Source organism: Thamnophis elegans, chromosome 14 (genome assembly GCF_009769535.1).
Source record: "Thamnophis elegans isolate rThaEle1 chromosome 14, rThaEle1.pri, whole genome shotgun sequence".
Classification (NCBI taxonomy): domain Eukaryota; kingdom Metazoa; phylum Chordata; class Lepidosauria; order Squamata; family Colubridae; genus Thamnophis; species Thamnophis elegans.
The window spans coordinates 6,348,100-6,361,146 of NC_045554.1; positions in this window are offsets into that span (position 1 = coordinate 6,348,100).

A 13,047-nucleotide genomic window follows, 5' to 3' on the forward strand; every position below is an offset into this window, starting at 1 on the left:
CCTTTAGGTAACATCGTCAGAGTGCTCTGATGATGTTACCTAGTTGGGTGATGAAATGTCTCCAAGAAAACAACAAAGCTTGGTGTTGTGGGCCACCAGCAGAGCTGGCTGCAGATTCGGACAGTGAGGAGGTTGGGGAGGAAGATGGGCCAGTCCTGGAGTCCGGGGAAGGCTCGGATGAGGGCTCTGTGTCGGAGGCAGAGAGTGGGCCAGGGCCGTATGCCAGTTATCAGCTGCCTTCAGAGTCAGACATCAGTGAGGCAGAGGAACAGCTGGAGCCTGTTCCCAGTGTGCGCATGCACAGAATTGCCAGATGAAGGGAACAGCTAAAGAACAGGGGGCGACTTGGGAGTGAGGCCGCAGGTGGACAGTGAATGGCCCCTCCCAGAGGAAATAAAAGAGGAGCAAAAGGGGAGTGGCGTTTGCAGGAGACCATTAGTTCACTTCATTGGTTTGGGACTCTCTGAGATTCTTTGCCAAGTTTTGCAGATATCATCCTGGCAGTTCTCCAAGCCAGAGAAGGTCTGTGACTGTAAATCCTCCCTTGAAAGACTTTGCTGGGTGTGAATGAGCAGAATTCACAGTCAATGAATAAAAGGGTTTTTTTGTCGGGACCAGGAGTTTGCTTCAGGCTTTCGGGAAGCCTCGGTCAAAACAACCTGCTTCATATTTTTATCCCCCCCCCCCGCAAAAATAAAGGAAGCCCAATTTTTCTTCCCACCATTCCTCCATTGCTTCCAAGTTGGATTGTCAAACCAGCACGACCAGAAAATCCAGATGTAACCGAGGGTAGAACTCAAGTGGAATTTAAGCATGCAAGGAGGTGTGATTGGAATTAATATCAACCCTGACACAACAGGTTGGATGAAAAACACATCCCAAGTTTGAAAAGAAGCTTTATTATAAAAGGAGAACAAACAAAGAAAAAATCTAGAAAAGATGCATTTGTTAAAATTCGATCGAATTCCCTTCGGAGGTGGATCGAGCGAAGATGGTGTTTTCAAGCTGAGTTTTCTTCACGTGCATTTTGATCAAACCGGTGATGGCTTCGTTGTGAAACATTTCGGCGAGCTGCAAAGGGGTCAGGCCTCCCATCACGCTATTTACATCTGCGGCAGCATTCAGCAATAAGTAGCAAATGCCCAGATGCCCTGAAAGGAAGGAAGGAAAGCAGGAGGGAGGGAAGGAAGGAAGGAGGGAAGGAAGGAAAAAAGAAAGAAAGGAAAAGAAAGGAAAGAAGGAAAAGAAAGAAAGAAAGAAAGAAAGGGAGGAGGAGGGAGGGAAGGAAGGAAAAAAAGAAAGGAAAGAAGGAAAGGAAGGGAAAAGAAGAAAGAAAAGGAGGAGGAGGAGGGAGGGAAGGAAAAAAGAAAGGAAAGGAAAGGAAAGGAGGAAAGAAAAGGAGGAGGGAGGAAAGGAAAAAAGAAAGGAAAGAAGGAAAGGAAGAAAGAAGGGAGGGAAGGAAAAAAGAAAGGAAAGGAAAAGAAAGAAGGAAAAGAAAGAAAAGGAGGAGGGAGGGAAGGAAAAAAGAAAGAATGGAAAGGAAAGGAAGAAAGAAGAGGAGAGAGGGAAGGAAAAAAGAAAGAAAGGAAAGAAGGAAAGGAAGAAAGAAAAGGAGGAGGAGGGAGGGAAGGAAGGAAGGAAAAAAGAAAGGAAAGGAAAGAAGGAAAGGAAAGGAAGAAAGAAAAGAAGGGGGGAGGGAAGGAAAAAAGAAAGAAAGAAATTTTATGAAATGATTCTCTCTCTCCATTTATGCCAAATCTGCCATGAGATTTATTTTAGCTTCTCTATTAATTACTTATTCATGATTAGATTTATATCTAATATAAACTTATCACATTGGAATTATTTCCTTCTTCAACGACAACCTTATATGGCAAGTTGGGCTGATGGAGGAGGATTAATCTACAAGTAGTCCTTGACCATTAATAACCATTCAACGTGTAAAAGGGACTTACAATGGGTCCTCACACTTGCGACCCTCAAGGTAGCCCCATGATCATGTGATCAAAATTCAGACGCTTGGCCACTGGCAGGTACTTATGACGGATGCAGTGTCCCGGGGTCAAATGGTCCTTTTTTGCGACCTTCTGACAAGCCAAGTCCATGGGAGAGTCAGATTCAGTTAAAAACCATGTTACTAACAGTGTGCGCATGCGCAGAGCTGCCAGAGGAAAAGAACAGCTCAGAAATCAGGGTCGACTTGGGAGTAAAGCCACAGGTGGAAGGTGAATGGCCCCTCCCATAGGAAATAGAAGAGGAGCGAAAGGGGCTTTTGTGGAAACATTTCGTTCGTTCAGATTCGTTCCAGGAGTGTGAAGATCTGTCCGTGAATCTCAGAAACTCTGTGCCCAAGTCTTTCCTTGCACAGCGCCTCATTTGGAAAATATTGACCTGGCCGCTTTCCAAGCTAGATAAGGTCTGTGGTCATAAATACACCTTTGAAAGACTGTTTGCCAGGCCTTTGTTGGATGTGAACAAGATGAATTCACATTCATTTAATAAAAGGGGTTTTGTCAGGATTCTGCCTCGTGCTTTTTGGAGAAGCCTAGCTAACAACGCCTCCACATTTGAAAACCTCACCGAGTTGCTTCGGCACATTCACACATCGTTGTGGGCTCACTTTTCTTATTTCCAACAACGGCTGTTTATGATAGATTTAGTCTGGTTTATAACCCAAGCGCCTTTTATGGCTGCCCTGAAATCCAGCTTCCACTGAGGCTATCAATAAGGGAGAATTATAGCCATCATAACATTATTTTATGAAGGATCCAAGGAGGAAAACCCCAGTAAAAATGCCCATTATCCAAGCATCAAATAAAAATTTAGGAGGATTTTATATCCTGAAGAGGATATAGCTCAATGGCCAAAGTTTACAGAATAACAGAGTTGGAAGGGACCTTGAAGGTCTTCTAGTCCAACCCCCTGCTCAAGCAGGAGACCTTTTACTACGTCAGATAAATGACTGTCCAGTCTCTTCTTGAAAACCTCCACCCACAATTTCTGGAGGCAAGCAATTCCACTGATTAATTGTCCTCTTATAGGACAATTAGGAACGTTTTCTAATTTCTAATTTCCCCTTAGGAAATTTCTCTTTAATTCTACGTTGCTTCTCTCCCTGTTTAGTTTCAATCCATTGCTTCTTGTCCTGCCTTCAGACAAGAGGTGATATTCAATCAGTTTGAGTCGGTTTGCACGAACCGGTAGCGAAAATCGTGGGTGGGCTTCGGGCACTTTGGAGAATAGTTTGACTCCCTCTTCTTTGTGGCAGCCCCTGAGATATTGGAAGACTGCTATCATGTCTCCCCTGGTCCTTCTTTTCATTAAATAGACATACCCAATTCTTAGAATAGAACAACAGAGTTGGAAGGGACCTTGGAGGTCTTCTAGTCCAACCTCCTGCCTAGGCAGGAAACCCTACATCCCTTCAGACAAATGGCTATCCAACATCTTCTTAAAGACGTCCAGTGTTGGAGCATTCACAACTTCTGGAGGCAAGTTGTTCCACTGGTTAATTGATCTAACTATCAGGAAATTCCTCCTCAGTTCTAAGTTGCTTCTCTCCTGGATTAGTTTCCACCCATTGCTTCTCCACTCAGGTGCCTTGGAGAATAGCTTGACTCCCTCTTCTTTGGGGCAGCCCCTGAGATATTGGAAGACTGCTATCGTGTCTCCCCTGGTCCTTCTTTTCATTAAACTAGACATACCCGATTCTTAGAATAGAATAACAGAGTTGGAAGGGACCTTGGAGGTCTTCTAGTCTAACCTCCTGCCTAGGCAGGAAACCCTACATCCCTTCAGACAAATGGCTATCCAACCTCTTCTTAAAGACGTCCAGTGTTGGAGCATTCACAACTTCTGGAGGCAAGTTGTTCCACTGGTTAATTGATCTAACTATCAGGAAATCCCTCCTTCTAGGTTGCTTCCCTCCTGGATTATAGAGCCAAGGTGGCGCAGTGGTTAAATGCAGCACTGCAGGCTACTTCAGCTGACTGCAGTTCTGCAGTTCGGCTGTTCAAATCTCACCGGCTCAGGGTTGACTCAGCCTTCCATCCTTCCGAGGTGGGTAAAATGAGGACCCGGATTGTTGTTGGGGGCGATATGATGACTCTGTAAACCACTTAGAGAGGGCTGAAAGCCCTATGAAGCGGTATATAAGTCTAACTGCTATTGCTATTGGATTATTTTCCACCCATTGCTTCTTGTTTTACCCTGAGGTGCCAACTATTGGATAATAGTTTGACTCCCTTTTTGTGGCAATCCCTGAGATATCGTAAGACTGCTATCATGTCTCCCCTGGTCCGTCTTTTCACCAAACTAGACATACCCAGTTCCTGCAACCGTTCCTCAAAGGCTTTAGCCTCCAATCCCCTAATCATCTTTGTTGCTCTTCTCTGCCCTCTTTCTAGAATCTCCACATCTTTTTTGTATCGTGGTGACTAAAATTGGGAGCAATATTTTCATATTTACCATAAACAATTGCCAAATGCAACGGAGTTGCCCCGTCACACTGGGGGTTTTGGACGTTCACATTAATCCCAGGATAATGCAAAAGCAGAGAAATGAGATGCATTTTGCCAGTGTTCACTGCAGCATGCAGGGGAGTGTTCCCATTTTCGGCTGCTTGGTTTATGTCAGGTACGGGGAGAGCCTGCAAATCATCACGGAAAGGCATTAGCAGGAAAGAACATAACTTGAGATCTCCAACACAGGTAAGTTCTCGGCTTATGCCCACAGTTGAGCCTTTACTTTACTTTAATAAAATTTGTATGCCGCCCACTCCCTTGGGACTCTGGGTGGCTCACAGCAAGACAAAAGAACACATAAAAAAATTAAAACAATGATACAAGTTGTTAAAAATTCCACAACATCCATTCCATCTAAGTGGGGCTGGATATCAATCAACAGCCCCAGGCCTGCCGGAACAGCCAGGTCTTGGTGGCTTTACGGAAGGCCGGGAGAATAGTAAGGGTCCGGATCTCTACGGGAAGATCGTTCCACAGGGCCGGCGCAGCTACAGAGAAGGCCCTCCCCCGGGGGGCCGCCAGCCGGCATTGTCCGGTCGACGGCACCCGGAGGAGGCCCAACCTGTGTGATCTTGTTGGTCGTTGGGAGGTAAGTGGCAGGAGGCGGTCTCTCAGGTAGCCAGGTCCTAAACCATGTAGGGCTTTAAAAGTCGTGGCACGACAAAACCGCGCTTGTCAAAATAGCGGTGATAAAATCGCGTCACTAAAGCCGCGACGTCATCACCGCGCGTCATCACCGCCACGACAACAGCGCGGCGACAGAAGGGTGCTTTAAAACAGCGTGGCGGCAGAAAGCGGGTTTAAATTAAGGTAAGGGTTAGGATTAGGTTTAGGGGTTTGTTTTAGGGTTAGGTTTAGGTTTAGGTTTAGGGTTAGGGTTAGGTTAGGGTTAGATTTAGGGTTAGGTTTAGGATGCTGAGTGCTTGGGAATGCGCGGATTTGCCCTCCGTGATTATGTCATCGCGGTAGGGTCGTGTTTTTCCTTAGCGCTTCGAACGGCGCGAATTAGTCTTCGCGCTTATGTCTCCACGGATAAGGGCTTCGCAGATTTGTGGTGGAACCTTAAAAGTAACGACTAGCACCTTGAAGCGCGTCCGGAGACCAATGGGGAGCCAGTGCAACTCGCGGAGGATGGGTGTAACATGGGTGTATTCTGGGTGTAGCCCCAGAATTTCTGTTGTTAAGAGAGGCAGCTGACAAGTGAGTATTGCTCCATGTTACCACCTTCCTTGCCACCGTTGCAGGGGTGAGATTCAGCCGGATCGGACTGATCCGTGCCAACCGGGTGTTAATTTTACATCTAATTCGCCGAACCAGTAGTTGAGGACCGGCTGGCCCCGTCCACCTCTCCCCTCCCCTCCCAGGAGTCTCCACGCAGCCCATTTTGGATGCCAGATAAATGCAGGGCCCACATGAATGCTCTAACACGGGCCTACTAGAAGTAACGGAAGTCCGGAAACGGTTCCATATCCAGCCTCCGGAGCCCGGGGGAGATCGTTTTTGCCCTCCCGGAGGCTCAAGGAAATCCTCTGGAGTCTGGGGAGGGCAAAAACACACACACACCTTCTGTGGCGCAGGAAGCTGACTAGGCCACACCCCCGTGGCCACGCCCACCCCGCCATTGCTATACTTTTTCCATCCCACCCCTGCACAGTAGGTTAAATTATTCACCGCAGTCGTTAAGTTAGTTTATACTCTCTTTGAGAAATCTGCAATCATCAAGGTTTCTTGCACTGCACTGACCATTTCAAGAAAATACTCCAGAATCTTAGACTGGTCATAGATAGTGGCCAAAAATAAAAGATTTCGGTTCTTTTCATCCACGATGCTCAAGTCCAGCTTCTGGCTTCGGACCAGATAATCCAAGACATCAGCGTATCCCCACTGGACCGTCTGCAGAGTTCTTAGGAGGCAGAAAAACAAAGACATGGAATAGTTAAAACTATTTGCAAAAGGACTAGACCAGAGGTATCCAAACTTGGGAACCAGAGGTGGGTTCCTACCAGTTCGCACCTATTCGGTAGAACCGGTTCGTCAAATCTACCGGACCAGTTAGAAGAGGTTCCACCAGTGGACCCGGAAAGCAGGCCACAGCTACAGAAGAGGTTCCAAAATTTTTTGAAACCCACTACTGCTGAAGGGTTAGGGGTGCAAGGGTCTTATAACTTGAGAGCTTTAAGACTTGCATGCTTCAATGCCAGAGTTCCTGAGCCAACGTGACTGGAGGAGGAATTCTGGGAGTTGAAGTCCACAAGTCTTAAAGCTGTCAAGTTTGAACACCCCTGGGTTTTTTTTTCCTAAAGGGTTAGGGGTGCGAGGGTCTTGTAACTTGACAGCTTTAAAATCTGCATGCTTCAATGCCAGAGTTTCTGAATAGCTACTTGGACCGACCTAAGTACTAATTCATAATTTCATATCCGGTCACATGGGCGGCAAGCCACTCCCACAAAGGGGGCCACACCCACAGAGTAGCTTCCAACAATTTTTGAAACCCACCACTGTTGGGAACTTTAAGACTTGTGGACTTCAACTTTGGCTGGCTGAGGAATTCTGTGAGTTGACATTTCAAAGTTGGTACAAGTGATTCCCTCAATGAAGAAGTGAAATCTCTTAATAATAATGTACTTATGTTTATCTAATGAACAATCTGTGATTCGATATATAATTGTAAGTGGTAACCATGGAAAGGACGCACAAAATCTTGTAACCAAACGACACGCTATATGAAATGGAAGAAGGTTGAATGTGTTTTATGCTTTTTGTTTGTTTAAAAATAAAAATAAAATATTTTAAAAAAAGAAGTGAAATCTCCCAGCTTTAGTCCTTACAAACATCTGGCCTCTAGCACCCTCCAGTGGTGTGAACTAGCAATTCCCTCATCCGCCTCAAGACAAGAGTTTTGTTCTATGCACACCTCATTTCTAATTGAAGAGACTTCTGGTTATCCAGATGCTCCTTTCGTTAAACTGTGTCCTAATCAGATTTGACAGCAGCTGGAGGAATCGGCTTTCTAACAGAAGACTCTAGTCTACATCAAGTGTAGAGAAACGAGTAGGCGTTTGCAGATAGATACAGGTGGCCCTCCACTTACGACCAGCGTTTCCATTGCTAAGAAAGGTAGTTGTTAAGGGAGTCATCGCAATTTTTGCAACCTTTTCTGCAATGGTCGTTAAGCAAATCACTTCAGCTGTTAAGTGAATCATATGGTTGTTAAGCAAATCTGTATGATGTATCATCCATCTATTATCTATCATCCGTCCGTCCGTCCGTCCGTCCATCCATATCTATCTATCTATCTATCTATCTATCTATCTATCTATCTATCTATCTATCTATCTATCTATCTATCTATCTATCATCTATCTATCTATCTATCTATCTATCTATCTATCTATCTAATCTATCTAATCTATCTATCATCTATCTATTTATGCATCCATCCATCCATCCATCCATTTATCCATCCATCCATCTATGTCTGTCTGTCTGTCTGTCTGTCTGTCTATCATTTTTCTACCATCTACCTGTCTGTCTGTCTGTCTGTCTGTCTGTCTGTCTGTCTGTCTGTCTGTCTATCTATCTATCTATCTATCTATCTATCTATCTATCTATCTCTATCTATCCATCCATCCATCCATCCATCCATCCATCCATCATTTTTCTACCATCTATTTATCTGTCTGTCTGTCTGTCTGTCTGTCCATCCATTTATCCATCTATCCATCCATCTGTCCATCTGTCTGTCTATCATTTTTCTACCATCTATTTATCTGTCTGTCTGTCTGTCCATCCATTTATCCATCCATCCATCCATCTGTCCGTCCATCTGTCTGTCTGTCTTTCTATTATTTTTCTACCATCTACCTGTCCTTCTGTCTGTCCTTCTGTCCTTCTGTCTGTCTGTCTGTCTGTCTGTCTATCTATCTCTCTCTCTGTCCAATCCATCCATCCATCCATCCATCCATCCATCCATCCATCATTTCTATACCATCTGTCTGTCTGTCTGTCTGTCTGTCTATCTATCTATCTATCTATCATCAATTTTCTACCATCCATCCATCCACCCACCCACCCATCCACCCACCCACCCACCCACCCACCCACCCACCCACCCACCTACCTACCTACCTACCTACCTACCTACCTACCTACCTATCATTTCTCTTCCTTCCCCACCAAGATCCATATCTAACCGGTGATTTTGTTTTCTGCTTTTGAACCCCTGGGGCAGGTCTCATCTGCTCTACCTTCCAACCTCTCCATTCTCCTGCTTCCAACTTAGTTACATGGAGAAGATGGATCCTCACAGGATTTCAGGACCTGGTGTCACCCAGCGTAGAGACAGTGCCAGCCAGGCTTAGAGAGCTCAAAAAAAAAACAGAGCAGACATATTGAGGGTAGACACTCCTGGGTCGCTCCCAAAGACAGGCGCCATGCAGGTGTGACCATCGGTGGACTTCATATGACAGGCGAACCTCTCTCCTGTCCTAAGGCATTCTAACTTCAGCAATATACCGAGATTTGTAAATCTCAGGCTTAGCATGAATGTGTAAACACAACTTCTGAGCTGTATGCAGATCTCCGCCCTCAAAATAATGTCGTAAGCAGGATGCTGGATTAGGTAAGAGCTCAAAGATGATATCTCTGGCTTTGTCTCAGAACGTAAAGGCCAAATGGCAGGACTCCAATTCCTATCAGCGTTAAAGATCTTGGTTGGTTGCAAGGCACGATTGTGGTTACAGCCCAGTGATGGGATTCAAATCATTTAACAACCGGTTCTCTGCCCTAATGACCAGCTGGGTAGGTTTGGCTCGGTGGTCATGTGACTGGGTGGGCATGACCAACTCAATGTCACTCAGGTCGTTGGGCGCTTCACCTTAGCTGTTACAGTATAATAAAGGTTAATCGGAGAGGCAGTTTCTGTAAGCAGGGCAATAAAGATTAGGCTAGAAACAACACTAGAATGTTTCCTTCCTGCCTTCCTTACAGGATTAGCCTTGTAAAGTGGGGGAAAAAACCAAAAGGAGATTTCTTCCAACAACTGGTTCTCGAACTGCTTAGAAAGTTAACAACCGGTTCTCCCAAATAGGTGCGAACTGGCTGAATCCCACTACTCTTACAGCCTGAATTCCCTCATGGATGCATGAAGGTTTTGCAAAGCACCGTTGATGATTCCGCCTGGTTCTTCCACCCAATTACTTGGCCACAGAAGGTGTCTAGTTTAGAAATATTGAAAGCAACCTTGACTCTGAAGCCTGTGAGGGAGTGTAACCCAGACAGGAGTTAGCAATGATCAACCAACGGAGTAGAGGGCGAACCTGTGGCACGCGTGCCGGAAGTGTCACACAGAGCCATCGCCTGTTGCTCTTCTGGGTTCGGGCGCCGGGCAGATGATCTTCCGGTCTTCTTGCACGCATGCGCACCATCGGGGTGGCTGGTTTTATTTAAGAAGTCTGTGATTCGTTTAACAACTGTTGTAAATATTGTCCTAAACTTGGGTCTGACTGGCCAGGGCCGGATTTAGATTAAAAGAGGCCCTAGGCTATTCCACTTATGAGGCCCTTTCACCTCATTTTTAAGATTGTAAATTACATGAGAGACAATAAAATACATCATTACTGTGATATATATCAATATATATCAATATATATAGCTGGCCTCCCGACGGAGGGCGGCTCTGCTCTGTGGCAAAGGCAGCGAGGCCAGCCGCCTCCCCTGCTGCGCTCAGCTGCCCGCCTCGGCCCCCTCGCCCTCACCTGCCTGGCCGCTGGTGGGCTCCGCGTCGACGGGGCGGCTACGGGGAGCGGCCACGCCTCTCGCCCGACCGCCGGTGCCGGGAACATGGGCGGGCACCCCAACTGCCGTGGCGCTGGAACGATCTTAACCAATACGTTTTTATGTTTGTTTATTAGTCATATGCCTAGAATTTCTCCTTATTTTCGGTTCAGTGTTTTAGTGTTCACTGTTTTTAGAATAGTGTATTTTTAATTTTGCTAACAATTTGAATGTAGGCCCCTCTTGATCTTGAGGCCCTAGGCTGAAGCCTAGTTAGCCTATAGGAAAATCCGGCCCTGCCAACAGCAACAACCTACAATGGAGGCTCCCTCCCAATTGTGTTCGTCAGGCAAAGATTCCTTCTTTGCCAAAAAAAAAACGATATAGTCAAGGAGATTGAATGTATGTCAATATTCTTACCTGTCTTTCATCACTTCTCCAGTTTCTTGTTTGGGAACAGAACTCGGACTCTTGATAGCTGCTTCGGGAGAGAGTTGGGTACTGACCAATACCTTGTAGAACTAAATTTCAAAAGTAGGACCCTTAATATGTGAAGGTGCATGATAACTCCAAATATCTTGAATTAATCAACATTGAAAAAGAAATTATGACCACAAGAAAAGCACAGCTGGGTGTCAGCGTTCCAAATATCATGCAGAATTAAATCAGAATCCAAGGCAGAGCTATCCTTAAGGTTCCAATTTAATAAGACAGACAAATTGGCATCGTGCTATGGCATCCCAATACTGGAAATGACATCAGAATCCCACCCAGTTAAACGTTCATGATCTTGTCCCCACACCCACAATCCATCACATGGTCCAATCTTCTTCTTCCACGCTGGCATCCACACCCAGCTTCTTCCGGTCAGGTGTACTGGGGCGGAGACAAAGGATGACCTTGGCTTCTAGTAAAGAATGAAAACAATACATTCCACAATCCTACTCCTGTCTATTCCCCCCTCCCATCGACTATACTAAAGAAACAGCATAATGAAATAAGAGAAAGTGTGGCAGGCCAAAATTCTAAAAAGAATATAATTGCAGGCTTGACACTGGGACAGTTGTGCATAAACAGAATAGAATATCTGTAGCTCAAGGGTAGACAGAAGGTCTTGGTGGTCTCTCTCAGCTTGATGGTTTTCTCGCAGACATTTCATTTACCCCACTAGGTAACTTCCTCAGCGCTAGAAGACAGCGGGGTTTGCTCTCCGTTTATTACTAGGGGATTGAACTAGAAGACCTCCAAGGTCCCTTCCAACTCCCGTTATTCTAAGAACAGCAACCCAGATCTTGCTATTCTAACAAGCAAAACTGCAAAAAGCTAGGATTGGCCGAGAAAGATGTCGCTTCTATAGCAGATGGCCAACCATTCGGAGACACAAAAAGACACAACCCCTATTGAGGCTAATTGGATGCTAATTTGGTGTCCGGGTCCAATTTATCCAACTTCCTAACCAGGAGTGGGATTGAATTTTTTTTAGCAACCCATTCTCTGCCTGGTTGCTGGCTGGGTGTGGCCATGCGGGGTAGCCTATTCTGCTTCCTGTACCACGGGGAGGAGGTGTTTTTGCCCTCCCCAGGCTCCGGAAGCTTTCCTTGAGTTTCTGGGAGGACAAAAATGGGCTCTGGAGGCCCTCCAGAGGCCAGATACAGGCCTGTTTCTGGACTTCCTGAACTTCCAGGAGACCCATTTTTCGCCCTCCCAGACCCTCCACGCGGGCCCTGCATTTACCTGGCATGATGAATGGGCCACGTGGAGATTCCGGAGAGGGGAGGGGAGGGGCAGGGGGTGGGTGGAGCCAGTCAGTCCTTCCAACTATCAGTTCGACGAACCAGATGTAAAATTAGCATGTAGTTCTCCCTAACCAGTTGGTACCGGCTGAATCCCACCTCTTTTCCTAATCCCTTAATGCTACGTAATATCGGTTTTCTGCCGTGGTGAAATCCATTTTTTTTTGCTACCGGTTCTGTGGGCGTGGCTTGGTGGGCGTGGCTTGGTGGGCACGGCCGGGGAAGGGTACTGCGAAATCTCCATTCTCACCCCACTCTGGGGCTAGCTGGAGGTGGCATTTGCCAGTTCTCCAAACTACTCAACATTTCTGCTAGATGGAAGAGTATAATTCAAAATTAGCTAAACTTAGTGAAATCCATTGGTAATAGGTATAGTTAAATAAAAATTGATAACGATAGTAATGTATACAAGGTTGAGCTGTTATGATAAGTAATAATTGGATATGAGAAGGGAAGGTTAGAAATATTTTGGGACTATATATAAAGATTATTAATAACAATAATAATTATAATAAAAAAACAAAACTATATAGAGTTAAATTTTAACTAATAGGGGGAAAATGCTATGATATAGGATATAGTTAAATAAAGAAAGGATAATGATAATAAATTATATACAAGGAAGATTAGAAAACTTTGGTAGTAAATATTATGGATGTTTAGCTAAAACAGGATATCAGGACTTAATGTTAACGGAGGATTTTATAAGTAAGTAAATGAAATGCCAGCATGTAGTTATGGATTGAATCTTGGTATACTTAAGGATGAAGGATGTTTAAATAACTGTAGTCGAATAAAAGTGGAGATATGATGATGTTAATATAGTAAATATTTGAATTAAGATATTTGAATTAATATGAATTATATTTGATGACGGTGGAAGAGATGCACAAAAGCTTTTTGTAACCAGCTGATATACTTTTTACAATATATGTTTGTTTTGAAAATAAATAAAT